This window comes from Ictidomys tridecemlineatus, chromosome 3 (assembly GCF_052094955.1).
Source record: "Ictidomys tridecemlineatus isolate mIctTri1 chromosome 3, mIctTri1.hap1, whole genome shotgun sequence".
In the NCBI taxonomy this organism is placed as follows: domain Eukaryota; kingdom Metazoa; phylum Chordata; class Mammalia; order Rodentia; family Sciuridae; genus Ictidomys; species Ictidomys tridecemlineatus.
Window position 1 is genome coordinate 184,507,230 of NC_135479.1, and position 26,655 is coordinate 184,533,884.

Consider the following 26,655-nt stretch of genomic DNA (forward strand, 5'->3'; position numbering starts at 1 on the left):
AAGAGCGCTTTTCTTCCATTTATTTGAATTTTGATGTGCTTCAGATATTTTGCTCTCAACTTTTTTTTTCTCTCTTGCTCTACATGTTACGGTAGGAATCTGATTCTTGCTAAGCTTTCAGCTCCCACAGATACATTGACCACTTCCACTCCAATACCTACATATGAGTTCCACAATTTGTATCTCAGGATAGCATATTCAGTTATCTACTGTACCTAGCAAGTATGAATTCCCACCTACAAGATGGCGTGTCCAGAAAGAAATGAATTTTATTAATTTTTGAACAATTGAGCATAATCTCTCATTTAAGACAATAAAAACTTAATTTTAAAACAGTTGAAGGAACAACTTATCTTCTCCCCAATATCACATTTAAATCCTGGGGACATGGTAGGATGGAAAGACAATCTGTTCACATGTTCACTTTGCCATTTGTTGAAATGTCCCTGTACCTGGTTTGGATTTTGCTCGTTGATCCACAGATACCAGCACTGCAGCGCCTCTTCCTTGAAATCATGAAGCTTGGCCCTCTTTCAGCCTTTTAGTAGACTTCTCAGGGTACTTGCAAAATGCTCTCTTGATGCCAAAGTACTAATGGCTGTGGCAGAGTTTGTGAAACTCTCTGCACTGTCTCCTAAGACATAGCAGAAATGGTTTCTATTCTGGTCTTTGCTTGCTGTGAGAAAACATGGTAATTTGCCCAATCTCCAGACTCAGGAGTTGAATTAGTTCCCTTTCTTCCATTTAAAGCTTATAATTTTTTCTCTCTATATTCTAGGGAGAGGGGGAGAGTGTCAGAAAAAGAATATTTTTATCTTTTATTATGATGCATTTCTTCAAAATCTTTCTCTATGGCAAGGCCTATGCTTATGGAGGCGAACTTAAGAAATAACTCTTTTGACCTCTTTTGTGTTAATCACCTCTTGTGTCAGTGGGGAGGGAATACTAGCTTCCCAGGCCAGGACAAGTCCAGTCGGCTCCAATAAAGACAACTAAGATACCTTGATACCTTGGAATCTTTGATACCTGGAACTGTTATCCTACTTCTTCATTCTCTTCCTATGTGTCTTCCACAGATAATATACACTCGATAGGTCTGCATCTTCCACCCAAACCTAATAGCTTCCTGCGTGCATCCCTCAGTGAATGGCCTGGTTTTCCATCTGATAACCCTAAAGAGAACTGTCTCAGCAGTCCATGAGTACTCTGCCTCCCTTAATGGGCAGGAAGCAACAGTAATAGCAGATAAATTCCTTATTTTCCCCCTACTGCACCAGAGTCCATGGATTCATCCCTCTTAAAATTTTCTGCATATTATTGAGACAGCACCAAACTGAGCTACTGCCTCCGCATTTGGTCTCCTTGTATTCATTTTTTTTTTCTTTTTGTACCAGAGATTGAACCCAGGGACATTTAACAAGCTACATTTCAGTCCTCTCTCTCTTTATTGTATTTTATTTAGAGACAGGGTATCACTGAATTGCTTAGAGCCTCACTAAGTTGCTGAGGCAGGCTTTGAACTCACGATTCTCCTGCCTCGGCCTCCCAAGCTTCTGGGATTACAGGAGTGCACCACCACACCAAGCCTTCTATTCATTCTTGATAGCACTGTAAATATTTTGTGAAAATATTATAGGAAACTACTCAGTAAATACTAAGTCTTTGTTTGAAACTCCCCTCCTCCAATTGCTACCTGTCCCCTAGGAATATTCAAGTGAGAACTCAGAAGCTTTTCCTGATTGACCATTAATGCTACCACACTCTTTCTCAAATACATTGTGACATAATTTTTGGTTATTTCCTCTTTATCCACACTATAATGTGACATGTAAGGATTGGAACATATTGAAAATGAGTGAGTTTATGTCCAAAGGGCATAACACAAAATATACTTCATGAAACTAATTGAACCAAAGTGACACCTCACCTCTCCATCAACGTAACTAATTCTGGATTCTCCTGCTCCATCCCCAGATTGTTTTTCCTTAAAGTTTTTTCTCAGTCTCATGAATGTGGGTGCTCTTATCCTACTAAATATCCTATATAACTCAACACTGTATGTATTCCCCAGGGTTTCAGTGCAATTAACAAAATTTTTCACAAAAAAAGTATAATTAATGTCATGAAAAACAAAATCATTTCTGGGAATAATAGTTAACTATCCTAAATGGCTCAGCAGTGAACAGCATTTACATAGTGAAAACAATACAGATTTCATATAGTAATCATCCAATGTGACCAAGACACTACCAGAGATTTAAAAAAAAATGTGTAGGGGAAAATATATAGCTGGAAGTCAAAGATAATACCTAAAATTGAAATGTGAGGAAGGAGAATATTAGAGTGTTATTTAGAAATACAGAGGCATGTACTGGGGCTATGAAGGATAACCTGGAGGGAATCTAGGGACTCTAATGGCTTTAAACAGACTTTTGACAATCCTCTTGGCCCACCCTTCACCTCCACTTCTTCAGGGCTCTGGGCTAGCCAACTTCTGAGCCTTTTAGTAATTCTCTAATGAAATCGAATTGATTGCCGGCACTCCCACTGTGTAGGATTCAGACTTCTTGGCTCTTGTTACCACTTCTCCTGCTGCTTTCCAGCCTCTAAGGCTTTTGCTGCTGGATCTGCTATTGTCTCCGCTCCATTCTCTTTGTCCCAGTGGATTTATTCCTTTATAATATATGTGTATTTACTGAACTCTTAGTGGGCATTTTACGTAGAGAAGAGGTAAGTCTGTAGATGCACACTGCCTCTTTTTCTGTGGGTGTCTATGATGCTTCGCATCACTTTCAAAAGTTCTCTGTCACTCTTATTCACAAAACATTTTTATTCAGGTAATTAAGTTGTGCAGGACATGTAATAGCAAAATTCAGAAATTCATGTAAATTAGCATTCATTCCTTAGCTCAGCTCTGACATTCTTCCTTGGGACCTGCCCATGAAGGAGTCTGCAGGTCAGGCTTCTTCTTCACCTCATGCTTGTCTTGTCTTCATCCCACCATTCATCACTGAGGTCCTGTGGGGACTGGGAAAAGAGAAAAGGAAAGAAAAATAAATAACAAGAAAGGTCTTACTGTGCTGAGCTACTGGTACCTGAAGAAATTGGTAGTCTCTCTACACCTGTGCACTCCAAGGGGAATCATTCCTTTGTGGTTTTCCTATATAGAGTCTTTGAAAAACACTACCCCACTCCTCATTCATACACCCTGGAAACATCCAAGGGCAGCTCAGCTGGCCTGGCAGTGACTCCCCTCTGTGGTGTTGCTTACCTCTTCCTCCTCAACCTTCAACAGTCCACCCTGTACAGATTCTCCATTCCAGCCCAACCTTCTAGCACAACTCTCTCTCTAGAGCCCAATACAGTCTGTGGATCTTTTGACTTCCAAATACCGTCTAGGGCAGCCTCATCTCTTCTGTGCCTCACCAGAGCACCTAAGGCTTTTGCTGCTGGATCTGCTGTCCCGACACAGCCTTTTCCTCTAAGGTTTTCTAGGAGTGAACCCGGTCACATCCTTTTGTCTGATGCAGAGGCCCAAGTCAAGCTCTCCTAAGCGTCCACTGCAGCTCCTCAGATTCAACAGGAAGTGAGAGAAAAACACTTTATTTCTTCACTCCCTGGGTGGTGAGAATACTATCAAAATGCAACAGATTTCTCCAGAGAAATATTTTCATTAAGCCCTTTCATCTCAACACTTTATTTCTGCAAGTGAGAATTCGGTTAAAAGTTTGAAAATCCTAGCCAGGCACAGTGATGCACACCCATAATCCCAGGGACTTAGGACACAGAGCAGGAGGATCTCAAGTTCAAAGCTAGCCTCAGAAATTTAGCAAGATGCTTTCTCAAAATGAAAAATAAAAATGGCTGGGAATATAGATTACTGGTAGAGTGTACCAGATTCAATTCCCAGTACCATCAACAAACAAACAAAGCTATAAAATCCCATTTGGGATATTTCAGCAAGTTATGAATAAATGATAATCATTCCTCATCTTGAAATGATTTGCTTATTATTGTATCTTTCTCTTGTCTTGGGCCCTAAATCAAACAAGAAATTCAAAGAGCCAGATATTTTATGCCCTATTGTCCTCTAAATAGCCACCATTAACAAATCACTTAACCTCCATAAAATGAAAAGATCAAAAGTAATGATCTATGAGAGTCTTCTCATCTTCAAAAAAAAGCAAGTTTACATTTTCTTGCATGATAGGTGAAAAGTATCAACACAAGAATATCTTACTGTAGGAAATAATAGAAAATAGCTTTAGATATATTAATTTAAGTTTTATCTTCATTTAAATCTTTTAAGACTCACACAAGAAAACCAAGTGCTAATATCATCTGGGATACTTATTCACTGATGGTGGGACAATAGAGTAGTACAATTACTTTGGGAAACAATATGATGTTATTAAATAAGCCTGAAAATTCATGTGGTTTACAGGTTTAGAGTTTCACTCATAGTCATATGTTCTAAAGAAACTCTTACCTGTATGTACCAGGAGACAGATATCACATAGTATACTTTATAGTAGTGTACTGATAAGGATGAAAACTAAAAATGAACTCCTAAGTATATCAATATGAGTGAATCTCTCAAAAACATAACGTAAAAAAAAAGAAGAAGAAGAAGTCACAGGAGAGAAAACATGTGTGATTCCATTTACATAAAATGGAAAACTGATAAAAGTAAACATATAGTACTTAAGGGTATATAAGACATAAAACCATTAAGGAAAAAGGAATACTATAGTGATTACTTCTGGGGTTGGATGGGAGCCATAAACAAGAAGGAGTACTCAGGGCTTCTAAGGTTCAATGATTAGGCAATAAATATGAAAAACAAGAAACCACTACAAATAGTTGATCAGAAATTTAATCAGAAATTACTGATGGAAGAGTTGAGAAACCAAACGGGAAAGAGTAAGATAAGGCAGAAATTAGCGAAAACAAGAATCCCACTACTAATTCTGGGTCAAAGACAGAAGAGAAGAAAACAGTATCATTCAAGTCCAAAAGGGAACATCAGGAACTCTGAGGAACAAATAATCACCATGAAGGAAGTTAGCCAAGGTGGGTAGAGGAAAAGAGACAGGGCAGCTTCTCCTTCCTCCTGCCTTCCAGTCACCTGCCATGGTTCTTTCTGGCCTAACACAGGAGCAAGAATACTTGGTAAAGTAATCTACAAAGATCATCCCTCCTTTGACACCAGAGCAATGTATCCCAGGGCCAAGAGGTACAGGACAGGCATGTCAGAAAGGTCACTCTCTTCCTTAAGCAAATGTCAAATAGGTGAGTATCAGTTTTATCATTATTCTTTCTCCATATACATGTGCATGCTCTCCTTTATGTGTGATACACTGTGTAATATTTTTTAAAAATTATTCTGCTCCTAGCATGAGGAGAACTATTTTGCTTAGTGGATTGCATCAGTAATTTTGGTACCCTGCAAGAATATCTGGGTTTTCCAGACTGAATTTTTTAAATATAAGACCTTCTAAAATTCTAATCAGTCTCCACATAAGTAAAATTGGCATAATAATACCTATTTTGCAGTGTTATATTAATGCTAAGGGAGTCAGTAGCATGAGAGGCCTAGCATCTTGCTTGGCCTCAAGGAAAGAAATGATCAAGCCCTTTTCCTACTGTAAACTGTGAAAAAGCTAGTGAGGCTATTTCTGATTTCAGAACTTGACCAGAAAAGAAGAAATAATCATAAACTTCCTTTCTTATTCTTATGGAGTGTAATTAATATGGTTCCATGAGTTTTTCACATTGTATTTGAGCTTTGCTATTGGTATGTTTAAAAGCAGGAGCCAACTTGAAAAATTATTTCAAAAAGATGCCACTGTTAGTGTGCCCATTGTTCAAGGGGTTCAAGGAGAAAATATGCTAAGCACATGAGGAAGATTGGCCATTCCTCCCTAAAGAAAAGATTTTAAAGGAAGCAAGAGAGACTTAAAATCGCTCCCCATAAACAATAGCAGGAATGTGTAGTTTATCGAGGGCTGAAATAATTCCCCCGCAGCAGTGCATTGAATTTTCATTGATATATAAGTGGTTACCTATTATTTGCAACAATGAAGAGGACTAATTTAACACAAGAATGTAGCAGGAGAGGCAATGCTGGCTTAATAATAGGTTCATTCTCTGCAGGAATCCCTATGAGTGAGTAGGGGAAATAAGGATTGTTGCAGGGTGGGGAAGGGAAGGCAGAACAAGAAGACGGTAAACCGCATGGCCTCTTTGCTTAGAAGTCTGTTACATGAATGTGCCAAGAAGCTGTTTCAGTGCCCTACTGTGTGAGTCAAGAAATGTGACTTCAACTTGACAAAGTACAAAAGGTAAAGACTGGGTAAAGCTGACAGACCTCAGGGATCTCCGTTACTGGCTGTTACCTTCAGAGTGTCGTTGGCATAAGATGAAAGTAGCCCCTGGCACACATAGCTGCAGGTGCACAACCTTCACTTGGGTACAGAGCAGCAGGGGAAGGAAAGGTGTGCCCTTCACTGGAATCCAATTTGTTAAAGGAAACTGTACATTCTGTGAAACTATTTACCCTGATTTGGAAATTAGTGGTTGCCTTAGCAACACTTGAATCCCACGAGGCTCACACACAGTGCTAATTTCAATTCATGGACACCTTCACGGGTGAAAAATGCAAACAGTAACTTGAGCATCCCATTTGGCATGCCTCTCATAGGAAATGAGATTTTCCTCGGCCTCTAAAAGTATCCTGATAATAACTCCCATTTATTGATACTTTCTACACACCTGGTGATATACTGCCGGCCTCACATTTGATCTCATTTGATAGTCACATGCCAGCCTGCAAGATCAGTGATATGACTCCATTTTACAGATGAAGATTGAGCTTCAGATAAGCCACATAACTCCCCCAGGGTTATTCCGTGGTGGTTTGAGAATTTTATCTCAGATATGACTAGTTCCAAAATTCTTTCAGCATTTCTAACTTGGTTTATTAAGCATAATTTAAGGTTTTAAAGCTGCATAGTGTATTGTGGATTATTAAGCACAATATCCTTGATTAAAACATAATAATAATAAACAATAATAATAATATAAGAAGGCCAAGAGATTCACTTGAGATAACATGGCCAATAATGACAAAGCTGAGAAGAGAATTTGGGTTTCAGGATTGAGCATTTGTATAATGAAGGCCACCTCTAAGCCACCTATTTGTGCCCGACTCATTTTTGCTTGACTTTTTCTTTCAAAGATGTGCAATGAGTGGTTGTTGAAAGAAGGAAGAAATAAATGGCACTTTCCCACACATCCCTCATTCATTTCTCACACAAATGCCGTGGTATAGGTGTAACAGGGTGGGATGACAGTGAGGCAAGAAAGACACCCAGGGTGCAACATTCAGGAGTGACCCACAGTCAGGGTCACCTCACCTATGGCTCTGAGGTATAATTACCTTTGCCTGCCACAGTTGAGCAAACTGTTTCAGTATTTTTTGTTGTTGTTGTCCAAAATAACTAAGCAAGACCAAAATCTTGTTCTGATTCCCATTTATATTTGCCTCAACGCTTCAGTTTCTTCACAGATCAACAGTTTTTTATTATTAGATGAACATAGTAAGGTCTTTTATCCTAATCTTAACCCCCTTATTTCTATAGCCTCCTAATGGTTTAAATCAGGGTATTTAAACAGGAAAAGTTTTCTTTGGAAAAGAAACCAGTGCTCTGTAACAATGCTTTTCAAAAATGTTATGTGCATATAGGTATTTGGGGGGGAGGAAGGTTATGTCACATGTAAATTCTGATCCAGTGGGTCTGGGGTGAGACCTGAAACTTTGTATTTAAAATAAGCTTTCATATGAGGCCAGTAGTGTTGTTCTGTGGAGCACACATTGGGAAACAGGATTTATAAAAAGACTACAGTATAAAAGACACTCCTGTCATTAAGCAATTCCTTTTATATGAAGCACATTTTCCTAAAAATTGCTATTGTCCTTCATTCTTCTATCTACCAGTAATAAATTTACGAAGGGCTTTGCATCAAAAAAATCTTGACTTCACTATGTGTATGAAGCTCTAAAATATTCATATATATTTGATCAGACATTTATAAATGCAGAGAGATAAGTATGGTAATAACATAATTCTCATGGGAACTATGCACTGCAAGAAAAATAAAACTGAACTTTGAATCTAGAAACCAGAACCCTGGACCAGCTTATTGCGTTCTAGCTGGGACACTTCCAGCATACCATGTAATGTCTCTTTGTTTCCATTTTCTCATCTATGAAATGAAGTCATTGAATTACCTCATCCATCGGCCTTTTCCAGCTCTGATATTCTAAGTTTCACGCTGTGTTACGGATATTGCATGATCTCACCAACTGTAATATTGGTAAAGCAAAAGTAGATAGAAATAAAAACTGGTAGACTTATGTTGAGATAGTAGAGTAAGAGTTTAACATTTTAAATCCAAAACATTAAAGGTTACTGATTCATATTTCCAAGTTGTGTGTCTGCTCAGCTGTTCATGTCATAAAGTGCTCTCAAACACATTTTCTTTCCATAGTGCGAGGACTCACATTTGTGAGGGGTCCCATCTGTATCTGCAGCACTCCGCCCGTAGTTGACAGGAATACAAGAGTCAAATGGCAGATTTACTTTGCCTCTGGGTTTTCACAGGGCTAAATGCTTTTTTGTGCCACTGTCCCACTTTCATGGGCTGACAGTCTCTTCCCCAAATCACCAGAATACCAGTGCCACTACAATGTCATTCTTGCCATATTGTTATATAGCTATCCAAAGTCCCCTGCTTCAAAATCCCATTAAGACCTGGCTTCTTCCACGGGTATCCTTATGCTCCCAAATTACCTTTCATTCTTTCTCTCCCTATCCTTATCAAAACTTCCATTTCCTTAATTATTTCAGCAAGTCATTTTAAAAAGATATTTCTGGTTAATTTTGAAGCAAAATAAGAGAGGTGATCTTTACCTAAGATTCCTGATGCATTATGTAGTGAATTTTTGTTTTGAATCATTCACTGTCCTCCTATGGATTAGTATCTTTTTAATTCCCATATGTAAAAGTTTGCCCTGTTTTTTTTTTTTTTTTTTTTTTTTTTTTTTTTGTTGTTGTTGTTGTTGCAAATACTGTAACCCAGTGCTGGTTTCAGACTTCCAGGACTTTGATAGGTGTTCAGCCAAGATGGGAAAAGCAGAACTGTGTGCAGGGTAAAGAAATATGTCTGGGGACAGAAGATTCAGGAAGCATGCCATCAAACTAAGAGAAACTGGCTTTTGTTCACAAGGTCATTGAATTGGTCAAGACTTGTTGACCCATTCATCTGTCAAACATTTACCGTGTGCTTACTATGTGCTGAATACTGGATTAAGGTGCAAGAGATCTAAAAGCAAAAATGAATAAAGAATAAAATTAACCTTCAAGAAATCTATAATGTAGGTAAAAGGACAATAGATAGTTAATTACAATTCTTTATGATGAGAGGCAATTTGGTGAAAAGGTGGGCTTAGATGTAGATCAACCTGAACTTGAGTGCTGTCCCTGACACAAGCTCTGTGGGCCCCAGCAAGTCACTTAACTTCCCTGAGCTCTAATTTCTTCATCTTAAATTATTTTTTAAATATATGTGTGCTTTGTAGATTGTATAGAGGGAAAACATATAAGGAATCTATTCTAGTACCAGTGTGCTTTTCCCAGCAGACATTATGTGCCTGGTAATCATAATCATTGTATTATTATAATAATAAAGATAAAGCTGGAGTATATTATACATACATTCACAAATGAATCGAATTAATGCATCCAGGGAGAGTTACAGAACTTGACAATGACTTTAAAAGACAGGTATAAATTTGATAAAGAATAGTGAGAAGAGAGTAGGATTGTAATGGTTGTCAGGCAAAGAGGGCAGCATGTAGATGCACAGAAAAACATGCTCGTTTAGGGACTACTCGTGGGTCTGCATGACTGTAGCAGTGCACCAGGAATCTAGCCAGAAGTAAGAGACCAGACCACAGGAGGACTTTATATCCATGGTGACCATATGTCCCCATTTGCTTGGAATAGACCTAAGTTATTTCTTTGGTGCAAGGTAATTAATAATTGTGTAATCTCTTATTCTTTCCTTTTTTTTTTCTTTTTTCTTTCTTTTCTTTCTTTTTTTTTTTCTTGGTACCAAGGAATGAACTCTAGGAATGAACTCTTAATAATGAGCCACATCCCCAGCCCTTTTTAATTTTTTTTTTTTTTTTTTTTGAGATAGGGTCTCACCAAGTTGCTTAGGTCCTTGCTAAATGCAGAGGTTGGCTTCAAACCTACCATCCTCCTGCCTCTGCCTTTCAAGCCACCAGTACTACAGGCATGCACCACCACCACACCCAGCTCTCATTCTTAATCTTTGATGATAAACCTGATGGTCACCCAACTTACATTGTGAGTTGGGAAATTTTGGTTTAACCTAAAACCTATAAAGAGTTAAGAAAGTTAAGACATTCACAAAGACATGATCAATTCTGGTTTTAAAGAGTAAATTCTTGCAATTGTGTGATCAGGAATGGATGATGGATTAAGGAAGGTAAATTGGAGGCAAGTAGAATGTGAAATCAAGTCAATATAGGCTGCCTTTTTATCACAGGGTCTGGATGGCATTTATAGCTAACATATATCTCCATCTGCTTCTTACTTTGTGGTAAATTCTGTTGTAAAGATTTCATGTATTATCTCAATTTAAACTTCTCCATGTCATTACAAGATGGCATGGTCTCCTTTTATAAAATGAAATAAATTATTCACTAAAAATCAGGAGGATATAAAACTTACAGAATCTATCATTAGATCCCACGTTTATAACCACTAAATTACACCGCAGTGATACAGGATTTACTCAATGATGGTCAATGTCAGGATCCCAACCAATACTTGTTTAGGTAATATGAAGACCAGTTTTTATTAAATTCTGTCTTTATTTAGCCCTATTATGCCCCCAAAGTATTATCATTCATTGTGGAGTGAGGTTTTTTATTGTTATTTTGTTTTGTTTTGTTTACTTACCCAAAAGTTGGAACTCAGATAAATTCCCATGACCTATAGTAGACTAGAAATGTTATCCTGGATTCAGGCTGCTCAGGAACCTTCTTCCCTCCTCCTCCTCCTCCTCTTCTTCCTCCTCCTCCTTCTCCTCCTCTTCTTCCTCCTCCTCCTCCTCCTCCTCCTCTTCCTCTTCTTCCCCATCCTCCCCCGACCCCTCCTCCTCTCTCCTGCTTCTACATACTATGAAACCAACTACAGAAAAGCTAAGGTTTAAGTTTTCCATTCCAGGAAAAGAAATCATGAGTGAAATGTCTAACTTTTTAAAAAAGGACATTTTTGACAACTTTCGCATATCTAAAAATGAGGCAAAATTGTCTGTCACCACCAGTCTAATGCAAAACAAAAAAATCGCTCCTCACCTTTGTTCTCATCCCTATTCTTACTATTCCATAATTAACAACCCCAGAATGATTGAAAGTGGTAATACTTAACCTTTTGTGAAACATGCATCCTTACTATCATAAAATATGGTGGCATTGTTATTTTTTCCTGAAGTCTAGGTTACACCATACTTTATTCATTGTCACTTTCATAGGGAAGGAATACTACTGCTGGATTTGGAAAGAGGATGACTGATCTGTGATATTTGGAAATAGAATCAAGAAGATTGAGAACTGATTGCATGTGAGAAGTAAGTGAAAGGAAAAAGTCAAGAATGATTCTGAAATTTTTGTCTTGAGTGTGTAGATAGTGATTTCATGCAATTAACTAGGGAACATAGTCAGAGAACATACTTAAAACGACGGACAAGGGGTAATGAGTTCAATAAAAATTTGTTGGTATGAATGGATGGGTGAATGAATGTAACAATTAAAGATAGCATCACTAAAATGAAAAGATGATGGAGAAGTTAATTTAAAACAGAATCAGTTCAATCAATTATTTCAAGGTTACTTGACAAATTTGAAGAAAAAATGATTTGGGTGTATTCCATTAGCTGAATGATGAGTAGGACAAATGTGAAATGTTGACATATGTGCATGTGAGTATGAAAACATACCCATCATCTTAAAAATGTCTAGAAACTGATTACAGTGGATATTTAGAACACCTGCTTGATTCTGTTTCATGAAATGATCTATAATTGTAATTTTGGTCAATTAAAAATATCACTTTTATTTATTTATTTATTTATTTATTTATTTGCTTTGTTTTAATACCCTGCCTGATGCTTTGTTAAGAGCTTGGTCTACATCTACTCTCCTTGGCTAAATTTCTCAAGTGTGTTTTTTTCATTAATTACTAAGTCTATGAAAGTCTTAGCTAAAATTATAGTGAAAGTCTTTCTATTTCAATTATATTTTCTGTATATTTCTAAAGATACGTAGATCCTTGGTTTAGATGAAAACTTGTAAAGTTATTTCTAAAATATCTCCAAATTTTAATTTCCCTAGATATCTTTCCTCAGCCAATGAAAACATTCTTGCTGACAAACTCATATCATCTATTTCTGTCCCAAAGGTGATGAGGAGATCTGACAGATAGAGACACATCAGCAGCCATGCCAACTGGCTGCCAACTTGGACATATGTACAGAGCAGAGAGCATACTAAAGTTCCTAACGCAGAGAGCCAAGAGCCCACTGACATTCACCAATGACTGAAGAACATGTCAATATCACTACAGCATAGTCCAGTTTGGAGTGAGCCATGCTAAAGGTTCTGGAAGGCAGAAGATGACCACCTGGGTAGGGCACCCCTCTGCTGTGTGTATGTGCCTCATTTGGCATCCACTTTGCATGTCTGCTGCTGGGCTTCCATCTGTCGAATCTCAACATAATGTCAGAGATAAAAACTGGAGACTCCATGGCTTCAAATTGCATTTTTCTGCTGGCTGCCTGATGACTGTCTGGGGACTAAAAATTTAGAAAGCATTCCTTTGCTGACTGACCCTCTTATATGGTATGTACATTTTAATCTTAACTCTGCAGAATGTCTACTTAATCTAATCAATATGTAGCTTCAGAATAAGCTTTGCAAATTCAAAGATTCAAAAGTAGGAGGACATAGTCCATCATTTTATCGGAATTAGATCATATGTAAGTTTGAGTTAAATTTTAAAATATTTTTTCTTTGAATGTGTACTTAGAAAAATATAGTATTCACTAAAATGGAATTCTAGTCAATTTTATTTTTTTTCTTTTGATTCCTATAATTTAAAAATATTCTTATTTTTCTTTTCCATATAGTTGTGGATAATTTACCTTTATTTCAAGTGTAGACCAGAGATATTTAAATGCATATTTTTTTATGTACAGGGAAAGGCAGTAAGTTCAATCACAGACTAAGAAAAATTGAAAAGCCAAAGAACCTTTTTTACAAATGGCAGTGGACATCCCAGGATCATGGCTAGGTTTAGGAGTAACTCATCTTCTCTAGGTAAATATAACTTTATACTCTATCTTGAGAGCTTGATTATAACAGGGTTGCAAACTCCATAATGCTATTATGATTTTTAATTGAACTGTTGATTTGCTATCTGTGTCTGTTGATAATGCTTTTTTTTTAAAATTAAAAAAAAACTAAGCAAAACAAAACAAAAACTGCATTTTAAGTATTATGGTCAACCTACTCTAGAATTATCCCCAGTCAGCTAAATTCCAGTGTAAATACTTCCGCTAAAGGGTGGGTGGAGCCTGTGAATTTATTTAACTGACAGGTTATGGGATATTACTAACATGATTACTGTATATTACATAAGACTATCTTTGTAGTCTAGAGTGACAATCATTCTCCTGATGGTCTCATAAAACCAAAGAGCCATGGTGTGAGCTTGCCGGCAAGAAGGCACCAAGCATGGAGCAGCAAACTACCTTTAGGGGCTGAGAACAACCCCCAGCCAGCAGTCAGCAAAGCATGGGGAAACCTAGGCCATATAATCACAAGGAAAGAATCTGTCAACAACCTGAAAGAGCTTGGAAGTCCATTCTACCTCAATCAAGCTTTCCAAGAAGAAAGTATGCAGGCGAATACCTTGATTGCATCCTTGGGAGGAAACTGAGCAGACGACCAGATGATCTGTGCCTGGACTCTAGACCCACAGAAATTGTGAGATAATAAGCCTGGGCTATTTTAAGCTGCTAAATTTATTTCACAGTACTAGAAGCCTAATATAAGCTAATACAATTCCTCGGAATTTGTATTTCAATTAGCAAATAGATTGATAGGATTATTATAAAAGAATACCACAAACTGGTGGTTTAAGCAACAGAATTTTATTGACTCGCAGTTCTAGAAGCTAGAAATTCAATCTGAGGTTATTCACGGCTGATTTTTTTTTCTGAGGTCTCTGAGGGAGAACGTAGTCGAGGGTTCTTTCTTGGCTTTTGTATTTTGTTGGCAAGTTTTGTCATTCTTTGGTCTGTAGATATATCATCCCAATCTCTACCTCAGCCTCACATAGTGTTCTCCCTGTGTGTAAAGTTGTGTCCAAATTTCCCCTTCTTGTAAGTATACCAGTCATATTATATTAGGGGCCCAGTTTACTCCAATATGACCTCAACATAACTAGTTAGATCTGTACCTACCATATTTCAAAGTTCACATTCTGAATTAAAACTTGACATACAAATTTAGGAAATTCAAAATCGAACATGTAGTAGGTATTTAATTCTTGCGGTAAAAGAAACATCTGACAAAGGAAGGAAACACCACAGTTTTAAATAAGGTGCTATTTTTTCTAAATAATAATCCTTCCTTTTACCCCTTGCTTTTTCTGTCATGGCTAGAAGACAGTGGAGATCCAAAGCACTCAAATATCCATGAATCTTTTCAATGTATTTCTTTAAACAGTTTTTACAGGGACAGGAATTATGAATATACATTATGACATTTAAAAGTTATGGTATCAGCTTCACTTATTAAAATGCAAAAGTATGGTCAGGCTCAATGGCACATGACTTTAATCTCAGTAGCTTGGGAGGCTGAGGCAAGAGGATCACTAGTTCAAAGCCAGCCTCAGCAACGGTGAGGCCCTAAGTAACTCAGACCCTGTGTCTAAATAAAATACAGAATAGAGGTGGGGATGTGGCTCAGTGGTTGGATGCTCCTGAGTTCAATCCCTGGTTAAAAAAAAAAAAAGACAAAAGTATTTATTTTGTTTCATGAAAGTCAACGCACTCAAGTATTTTGACTTTGGAGAGTACTAAAAATTTGTAAACTACCAATAATTCCTTAATAGCAGCTTACTTTACACCATACATTTGGAACAGGAAATATGAGAATACCTTTGATATCTTAAATTTAAAGACAGCATCCATTTCCAAATATGAAGAACTTAAATAGTGAAGAGAATCTTATGGCTATAGAAACTACTATTAGCAATGAAGCACCTCATACCTGTCAAGTCATGTGTTCCGGTAAACAGTTTATGCATTTTTTTTTTTTTACAGAAGTCTTGTAAAATAGATGTTAACATCTCCATTTTATAAATTAGGATAAATGACAAGTCCAAAATCACACATAGAAGGTTAGACCTAAATTTTACTCCTATTCACCCTCATTTCAAAATACTTTGTGTTGCTTTCTCTTGATAATTTAACATTCATATATTTCACAAAATCTGAGTATTTTTCAGTGCTTAACTTACATGCTTCCAGAGCCACTCTGCTGATTTTCTGTTTTTCAATTTCACATTTTTTAGCTCCTTTTCCCTTATTGTTTTTCCTTACTTCTTGATCTCAACTATGAATGGTTTTGGTTGTGTTTGGGGCCTTCATTCTAAAACAGGCTATGAGTTATCCAAGTTATAAGGGATTCAACTCATGTTCCCAAGCCCTAAAAATATCCCCACACATTAATAGAAGTTAGTTACTTGAGAAGGTTTCCACGATTTAGTATCTATCGCCCAGTAATCAAATGATCAGATCTGTTTCCTTCATCATCACAGCATGACCTGAGAAGCAGCAATCTTTCTCTCTCTCTTTCCAAGCTTGGGCTGTGATTAATTTGATTGGTTTCAAAACCTGTTGTGTATTTCCTCTGTGCCCTGCCTGAATATTGGCACAATATGATTGTGGTAGGTTGCTTTATCCCATTTTACATTACATACTTGAATTTCAGGCCACTTAATCCCAACATGTAAATTTCTGTAATATTAAATGCCACTGAACATTTTAAGCCAAAAGCCCTAGCCTTTTTGTTTTTTGTTTTTTCGTTAAGACTATGTTACTGCTCTAAAATTAACATGCAGCATGCTAACACAAAGATATTGCAAATAACAACATAAATGACAGGAAATTCAAATGATTCTTAGAAATAAAATTCATGCATTTGGTTCTACCATATGTCATGTCCTGTTTATTGTAATATCAATGCTGATCTCCAATCAGTATAGCTGAAAATGTGGTGATTTTCTATGATTACGTTTCTGAATTAAATTGCTACATTAATTAAAGTGAAACCTGTTTCTTAAAAAAAAAACATACATTTAGGACCTATTATAAGGCAGTTATTCTTGGAAGAGCAAATGAGTCAATAAATATGATAGTCATAAACCTTACTGTTAAAGAACATATAATTTAACCAGAAAAAAGAAATGACTAACTTCCCTCTAATTGCTGTGCTCCAACTTTGTCAGTATGTTTTAATTGTTTGTTTGGTTCTTGAATTACTAATTATTTTATGGGGTTTATTTTGCCAATGTCTAAAGATTATTGATATTTTTTTTCATTATTTTTAGTCAATGAAAATAGCAAATCTAGGTCAGGTTTGCACTAGACTTCACAAATAAATGCTGTTTTCAACAGCTTTAAAATTTAGCTGCTGAACATAAACCTTGAAGAAAAAGATACTCTTTATGGAATGCTTAAAAGTTTAACCCCAGTAAGGAGTAGAAAGGCTCATAAATCAGTATTTTTCTCTCTCAAACAAAAGAAAATAATTATATCACTCCTATTGCTTTAGCCACTTGTGATTTCAATTCAATAGTCTTCTGAGAGCGAATTTCTAGATACACTCTTGGTTTGACACATTCAAAGTCCTTGTGATGGCAGCTACAGACTTGGAGGACTAGCGGTCCTGTCACCTTTTCCCTCTGCCTGCTCTCCCACTGCAAATTTTCTCCACTGCACGTCAGATCTGTGTATGTATGTATGCATAAAATAATTAAAAGCTTACAAAGTTTGCCATAGACAAATGACACTGTTCTGTTTTTCTAATAAGTGCTATTTTAATGCATTTTATTCTTTTTCTTGATTTCAATCCTATTTCATAATTATCTTTTTATACTTTATCATTATTTTCTATTATTTTTCTCTGTAATTTTTAACATTTACATGTGATTGGCAACATAGAGCAATCATGGTTGAGAATTATGATTTCCAAACATAAGCAATACCTAACCACTTAGTTTTAAAAATATATAATATACCTTTTAAATAGATAGATTTACATCTAATGAGATAAACTCACTTTGATTGTCATTACTTTAGATGTCTTATACTTACTTTGATTGTGTATTTGTCACAAAGTAAGACGTTACTATTTCTAATGTTTATTTTTGTGAACTTGTGTGTTGTAGCTGTAAAATTATCATTTGTATATACTGCAACCAGCTGTAGTAAACAAAGAAAATACAATAACATTAACTGCAGATGCTCAAATTTTACAAAATGAGTGAATGACAATTGATGATGGAACAGTGAACATGATTAACTTACCAAGAAACTAAAATACAAAGAATAATGGTGTTATCCTTCTGTGTCACTCAAAACCATACAATATATTGACTGAGATTATTCCATTATTAGCCATGTAAGTATTACTATATTTTTCCTACAGAATACACACAATGTGGTGTAATCAGCCTTTATACTTTCAGAAACAATAGTCATAGAATCCCCATTTTATGTATTCCACTAAAAAGAACTATTTTTGTTTGTATCTTGAAATTTGAAATGTTTCCTTTCTTCTTCAGATGTTTTTAAACTGCAAAGTAAGTAATAATAAAGATAAATAAAAAATACAGTAGTAAACATTAAAATAATTTACTTTTAGCACTAAAAATTGATCAATAAATTATCCCTTTTTTTTTGAAGTGTCATTTAAACTAAGTAATTAAGTTTCTGCTGTCACAAATGGACTTAGCAGTTTGGAACTATTAATACCATCAACAGCAAGGTTGTTATATTTTACAGGAATATTGGAGTGTTTCACATATTTTTTTAATTAGAAAAATAAGGAACTTAAAGTTTAAGGCTGCTTTTTAAGAACTAATACCAGAGTACTTATAAGAATCATAACCACAAGTACCCTATCTTAAATTATTATTTTTTAATTTTTTAGCAAGAAGATAGATCTTTTTAAGAAAGTCTGAAGTTCTGAAGCCCACCAAAAAGTAATGTGTGACCTCCCCCTACTGGTTTAGAAGAATAATAAAAATAAGAAAACCCCTTATGAGTATTCTTAAATACTAAAATCTTATTAATTTTAAAAAATTAAGAGACACAGCTTTGGGAAGTTATAAAACATCTACCAATAGCAGCAATATCCATTCATATATTAAATGCATAGACCTATTGAGGTTCATAGACAATTAGATGCCTCATTCACATCCCAGTAGATCCCAAAATGCATTAACCCAAGGTCACATACAACATGCGTGCGCACACACACACACACACACACACACACACACACACACACACCACACAGAAAAACATGCAAGAATCCCCTCTTGCCTAGTGCTAGTTTGAATCTTTGCTTTCCTCTCACTGGTGTTCTGCAATCATCTCTAGTCCATGCCAACATGGGCTGGTTTCCAGATCCCATCCTCTGCCTACTGCCTGTTGGATCTTGTATCTGAGCATGTACCTGGAGCTTCATGTGCATCCTGGCAGTCATTGCTACCGAGAAACTAGTTCAGTATTAAATTATATATTTTAAATCACTTAATTATTGTTGCATCTTATTAAAATTAAAAATAACCCAATCTGATGAACCAAAAATAATAAATGCATATTTTATATAACTTTGAATAAAATTTGCATGTTAATCAACTAATTGCTAAATGCCAAGAAATAACTTTTCTATTGCCTCCTCTTCCCCTACTTTGCAGTGAGTGCCAAATAAAGATGACCCAAATTAGAAACATAAAACTTTGAGTTACACATAAGAATCAGAACCCCTGAATACAATACAGTTATTTGGGCTTCATTCTTTCAGAAATTGCTGCAAGTGAATTTGCCCTTTCTAGAACTGAAGTAATGTCCATGTAGCCAACTAGTACATACATTTTGTAACTGAGTCAAAGGGTCTGAAATAAATCAATATTTTTTTTTTACATTCTGTGCCTTGTTCTGTTAATAATGTGGCTAAATAATTAGCTAGTTTAGCAGTTTAGTAACTGATCTGCCCATGATTAAGATTACATTTTATATTAATTAACCCATCCCTAAAGTAAAAACATAAGATAGTTACTGTTGCAGATGGGCCTATGTCTTCCAAAAGACATGTTAATGCCCCAATTTCTGCTTCCTATAAATGTGACTTGTTTTGAAGCAGGGTCTTTGCAGATGTAATTAGATTAATGTTGTAGGCTGGGTTCTAATTCAGCACTACGGTTTCCTATCAGAAGAGAAGAAACACAGACACATGCACAGGAGGTTGGTTGGAGTAACTGATGTATGTACCACCCAAAGACACCAAGAATTGCCAGTAACTTCGAGGATACTAGAAGAGAAGTTTGCAACAGATTCTTTCTCAGAGTCTCCAATAGGAACCAATCCTGACAACAACTTGCTTTCAGATGTCTAATCTCCAGAACTGGATAAAATAAATGTCTTTTGTTTTAAGCCACCCAGTTTGTGGTGTTTTGGGTATGACACCCTAGGAAACTGAAAGTTGTTTAATACAATATTTATTGGAAACCTACCATAAGCAAAGGACTAGGCCTTCAAGCCTGTAGAATATAGTAAGATGTTTGTTGGCCTCTCACTCTGGGACACTTCCCCTAATGGATGACACATAAATGAACCAACCATTAAAATTAGGCATGAAACTGTTTTCAGTAGGTATCATACAAGCATAGAAGAGCCTTACCTGAGTCTTGTAGGGGTAGGAGCAATATTCCAGAGAATATGATACATCAGCTAAGGTCTAAAAACAAATAAAAATGAGCCAAGAAATCTTAGGAGCCCGGTAGGCCTGGAGGCATACAGAAATGGTGAAATCATTCTAAGTTGAGCCAATGGCCTATTAAAAGGCTCAACAGAGAAAGAATGGGCCATATGAACAATTTGTTAAATTTCCCAAACTCCAAATTTACTTACTGGGAGCTAAGAAAGACTTCTTTTCCTTTACATGATTTGAGTTAATAAGACAGTCTACCAATAACAAGATGTGATGTCTCCTATAGAATTCTTCAGCAAAACATCTTCATCAAATGAGTGATCCTTTCTAGTTAAAAGCATTTTCTGAAAATTGAAACTCTTAGGTCCACACTTACTTAAACAAATATTCCACCACCACCACCATTTCTTTGTTATGCCCAAAGTCTTTCTGAAAGTGCTTCTAAATTATTTCCACCTTTAAAATGTCCCAAAACATTCAAGGCACTTGGTCCTGATTATAAACAAATTGTCTAAAAATACTCAGATTTGTATAATCAGTAAAAAATCATTTTTCCTTTATAGTTTAAAGTGCAAGAGAGCATCTGAAATCAGTGTAGCTAATGGAACAGTTCAGATAAAAAACTACTCTGAATCTGAGGTTACATAAGCAGAGTATTCAAAGTATAGTTACCATGGTAGTCTCATTTTTTATTGATTAGTAGAGAAAACAGTCTTACAAGTCTTCAATAATTTGTTGACAATTTAGGATTAACCAGAGTAAAATTAAACTATAAAAATCTCTTTTTTAACAAATATAAGAGAAAATTAGTGGCTGTTTTCAAAAGAAAGGTCTCTATATACTTACATAAAGATTAAATTGTCTCATTTAAAGTACTGACTTAGCATTCATGATATTATATAAGTTTAATAGCTATGTATTATTGAAAATTGCTTGAATGCATATGTTGAGATTCTTCCCTTTTTTAATCATCTAAAGGCATACCTGCCTATGTTGGCTTTCCATTAAAAAAAATTAATGGGATTAATACAAGAATTCCAAACAAATATTGCTATACTACAATATAACTTTTCATATACCAACTGTTACTTTTTATCAGCATAAATAATATTATCACATTCTATATACATAAAAATTTTGCATACCAACAGAACATCTGTTAATGTCATATTTAAATTTAAATCAATAAAGAGGTAAATCATTTTATCTTGCATACATAAGAAATTGCTGAGGGCCATTGCCAAGTAGGAATGACGCATCGAAATTTCCTTGCCAGCATACCCCATGTTGCTTAGAGGAAGGACTCGTGGAAATGGACTTGCCTTGGACATTCGCTGTGACATTGCATGTGTGTTTGAGAAAGGTGACCCTGATCAAGGACAGGGTGGATTCAGGTTTAGGGTGTAGACTGCAAGTTTTAGGAAGTATCCCGCTCCTTGGGTTTAGGGCGTTCCCAGTTTAAGACAATCTGGGTTTAGGGCAGTTCTAGGTTTAAGGTTATTCCTGCTGGGAATAGGGCGTATCCTGCTGCCTGAGTTCCCGTTGAGTTCTTGTGGAATTCAGAAAGTATTTGGGATAAAAAGCCTGGTGGAGTATGTGAATTGGGTGGCAGAACTTGGATTTCCCCAGAATGTGTGTAGAGGCAGGTGTAAGTTCGGGAATAAAGAATTGCTGTTTGAATCTACAAGGTGTGAGTGGCTCGTGATCTTGTGCCCAGCCAGACTGCAGCAAGAAATGTTAAAACAAAGACTAAAATTTTCGGTCAATGGATAAATTTGTTCTCAACATTTTCTTTCAGGAACCTCTTTTTGAGGACCCTCTTTATATGTATGTGTAAAATATGTCTGAAATATTCCCTGAACTCATGTTTCGCAGCTAATGTTCTTGAATCAATCGTTCCATCTTGCCTAATAGTTTCTCTTTCTAGCTATCAATCTCTAAGTAAGTTTTAATTCTCATTGTCATTCAAAAGTTTTCAAGTATTTTCAGAATTTTATTTAATCAACTTGTAGTATTTTTGGAAGCAAAGGAACACCTGTGCTTAATTCTCTTTCATTCATTTATGACAACTTCAGTAATAATGCTACGTCCAATGGCTTTCATTCCAAAAGACTTTTAGGCCATTTACTTGCACTACTATTTTATAATTCATATGATATTTGTTATGTACACACATACATATAGAAAGCATATAGTCATTCTATGTAATTTAAAGTGGATAATAATCTTCAATCTTCAGTAAGTTTGTAAGGATACTTAAACACCTTCATACACACGCACACATACACATAAGCATTCTTGTCACTGCAAAAGAAAGATTCCAAAGTAAACAGGTGTATCTTATTTAAAATCTCAAACATCCTTCTATTTTCTCAGTGCATGCTTCTTCCTGAGGCCAAATGCATTTGCTTTTAGACTCAGGAGGGAATGAGGTTTGGCTCAAAAGGAAATGTTTTTAAGTCAGAAGTTCAGATCTAACCCATTTGCCATCAGTAGATTGCATGACCAATACTGTTATCTAAACATTCAAAGAGTATTTAAAGAAGTGAAACTAAGAGAAAATCAGTAATATGTGCATCTAATAAAATGAAAAAGTAGGAAATGTTAGTGTTCATTATATAACTATCACACACCAGCAATGTGCCTGCTATTTCCAATTCTATTCAGGAAGGCAACTTTTTAATTATTCAGGAGGCTGGATATTTTTGTTCATTTTTCAATATTAGCTGGTGACAGTCTTCTAAAGCATAGTATGCTCATGTAATTCTCAGTTACCTACTCTGTATTCCCATAATTGTCTTCCCCAGATCTTTAAAAATGGGCTCATTTATAGGCTCAGTTTCTTTTCCATTTTTCTTTCTGAAATATTTACTCTTTAGTATCTTTTACTATTTATTGAACACTTGATATGGGCCAAGTATTTAGACAAAGTGTCCTATTATTTGTCAGAAAAGTAAATAATAATATTACTCTTTTTTAATTCTGGGGAAACTGAAGTCTACCTAGAGAGATTGACTTCATTGATTTAGTGAGGATGGCAGTTATAGACTATATATAGAGATGTGTAGAAAGTCACTTAAAACATAGACCTCTTTAAGTCCAAAGCCAAGGCTCTTAATCTCTCTGTTAAGAGTACTCAAACTTCAGCCTGGTTGTAAAAATGCTGACTGTTGGACACAACTCTCAAGAGTTTCTGAGTCAGGGTCTTTGCATTTCTAAGAAAGTCTCAGTTAAGACTGTTGCTGGTAATCCTAAACTATACTTTAGAAACCTTACACTATACTACATCTCACCTACCACCCCCACCATTATGTAGCAGTGGTTCTTACCCAACTATACCTTTGTTTGAATTTCCTAGAGATGATTCAAATCTCACATGTCCAATTCAAACATCACATATCTATATGTCACTGATTTTTGCCTTCCCAGGCTTTTGGCGATGCCTGGGAGGTATGACTGGGGACCTTGGTGACTTGTCACTGTTTCTACCACCCTGGATACTGCCCTCCCTGCAGCCAGCTTCCAGCCAGAGAAACATCTGACCACTCTTATTTAAAAGAAGATCTGCCACTGTTACAGCTACACATAAAGGGGGTTCTCAAAAACACGACAAAATACATGGGAGAAAATGCTGAGAACATTTTACCCATTGACCTAAAAGTTCAGTCTTTGGTTTAACATTTCTTATGTATGTAGGATAGAATGATTTACCTTTTTAATTTATTTATATTTAAATATGACATTAATAAGTGCTCTGTTGGTATGTGTAATTTTTATGTATATAGTTTAGAATGTAATCATGTCATTTTTGCTGAAATAACAATCAATGGATTGAAAATTATACTGTAATATAGCAAATTTTGATTTTGGATTTTGTTATTGATCCCATTAAAGTTCTTTTTTTTTTTTTGTACCCCCAATGGAAAACACAACATAGGTAGTTATACATTTAGAAGAGTTTAACAAGTTCCATCAGGGTATCTGGGGGTGGTACATGGAAATCAGTTATTTTTAAAAGATTCTCAGGATTTTTTTTTTTTTTTTTTGGTACTGCCAGTGTTGAGAACCAACTAAAAATAGTGAAAAGAGCATGAACTTTGCAATTAAACACTCAAGAGTTTAAAGTTCAGTACTGAGCACTTCCAAATCATGTGATACTGTGAACATTATTAACTTCCCAGTTTCTACATATTCGATTTATCTACCAACTTTTAATAGTATTATATAGGTTAAATGAAAATGGATATACAATGTCTGGTAAGGACAAAATTCTAGATAAGTAGTTTGATACTACTAAGTTAATTACAAGAAAAAACAGATTGTATTTTCTGGATATGCCTTCGCCTCTCCTCACTTCTCTATTGCCGGTCTTGGAATAAAGCCATGTTCCCTGACTCAGCCCTAATGAACCTTTCCTATCTCTTTATTATCAGAATGTTGTAAATTTCAGAGCACAAATGGTGTCCATGATGTCCTCAGAGTCTAAACACACCCAGGCTTCTCTTCTTCTTCTGTCATCTGCCTCTCTGGTCCCAGGAGGTAATAACAAGGCCTCTCTCTTGTGTTCTCAATCTCCTCTCTTCCTGGTTCTTCAAAGAGTCACCTTTAGATCTTGTCTTGGAAAGTCCCTGGCTTGTGCTCCTATGGATTGTCACTGAGGTCCTTCAGCACCATCTTACCTAACTCTTGATTCTCCTCTGCAGTGCTCTAACTTTTTTTGGTAAGTCAACTGTCAGTATCAAAGACTTTGGAATTAAAACTTGGAAAGTTGTACTAATGGAAACCTTTGCCCAGAGACCCACTCTCTGCCTCCTGTACCTGCTTGGGCTAGTTTTGCTAGGCTCTGCCATACCCTATGGAAAAAGAATTATTCTGACATGCATTCTCTCCCTATCATTTCTGTGTTTCCAGCATCCCTGTTAAAGATACCCACTGCAATCCTCCAAATTAAATAGTGAAATTGACTTCTCTATAGGTTGGAACTATAGTGTGTGTTGAGAGACTACATTTTCATAATTTAACTACAGGGTTTCAAACTTTCTAAATAAACCATTCCATTTTTTTCATTGAACCATCCATCTTGCAACTATTTTCTGAGTGCCTGCTATGTGCCAAACACTCTTCTATGTGTTGGGAATACAACAAAGAAAACAGATTTTTTAAAAAATCATTCCTATCAAAAACCTATATTCTGGTACAGAAATACAGATAATGAAAATAAAACATGTCAAATTTTAAAAACCTGACAAGTATTACTGAGAAATACAGAGATGGGGTGGCAGGAAGAAAAAGAGGTGAATGCTATTATTTACAGGATTTTCAAGGATGTCCTTAAAGAATTAGTGACATTCATTAATGTCAAGATCAGAGACAAATAGGAAACAAACCACAAAGTTATTTGGAGCCAGGGAGCATCTCATCCAACTGGAAGAACACATTTGGCCTGAAGAAGCAGCAAGAATGGCCTAGAGGACACTCTTCATTGAATAAGCCACGTGTATAAGGTTAGAAAGAGGGTTGGATTTCATATCTTACATACCTCTACAGCTATTTCAAACACACTGCTCTTTACTCTGCCAAGAAAAGCCATTGGAGAGTTTGGTCAGAGTGACATGATCTGGACCATGTTAACAGTATTATTTTTGCTGTCATATGAAGAATAGAATACAGGAAGCTAAGTATGGAGGCAGGGAAGGAAATGGTAGTGATAATCCAAATGAGAAATCACACTGGTTTGGGTAGTAGTAATGGAAGTGGTCAAAGTGCTCAGTGCTTCAGTCAAAGGACTGAAGGACTCTTCTAAGATTTGGGGTCTCAGCAACTAGAAGGAGATAGAGTTGCTGTTGACCAATAAGGTAAAGAAACAAGCTTGAGGAAGAAAAATTGACTTCAGTAATGGACAGGTTAAACAGAGATAAAAATTTATAAATTAAAAGCTACTGGCAAAATGACACTGATGTTAAAAGAGGATGTTACAGTATGTTGATACAAATGTGCACATCAGATTGGAAGACACTAAATGAGATCATCTAGGGAATAGTAATAGAGAAGGGACCCTAGACATGAGCCTGGGGCACTCCAGCGACCGAGGAAGAGAGGACAATAAACACATATGTTGGCCCACAAACCAAGCAAAGAAAGTGTTTTCAGGACAAGGGAATGCAGCTGACAGGTAGAGTGGTGTTCATGGAGGCCATGGAGCTCACTGGAAAACATGAGAATAATTTTATCAGAGATGGAGGACAAGAGCCCAAGTTTTGGTGGGCTTATCCATTTTAAGTAAAGTTAACAGAGCATCCTCCATTTTGTTTTAGACTCAACATTTTCAAAGTAGGTCAGACATGGTTTGACACTGATATTACAAAGACAAAGAGGATCCCTCAAAGCGATCATAACCTAAGGAAAACAATATAAATAAACAGATTTTAATTATTCATTATATATGAAAACAGAGGGATAACACAGTGATGCAGTGTGATGACGTCAATGAAAAG

General features: G+C 36.1%; 1 long non-coding RNA gene across 1 annotated transcript in view; it reads right to left on the minus strand.

The window, feature by feature from the left end:
* Positions 1-244: 244 nt before the first annotated feature.
* LOC144376457 (uncharacterized) overlaps positions 245-26,655 on the minus strand; it is a 73,747-nt gene continuing 47,336 nt past the window's right edge. Inside the window, exon 2 of the long non-coding RNA XR_013436960.1 lies at positions 245-3,027. This is a non-coding gene — a long non-coding RNA (uncharacterized LOC144376457). The remainder of the gene's footprint in view (positions 3,028-26,655) is intronic.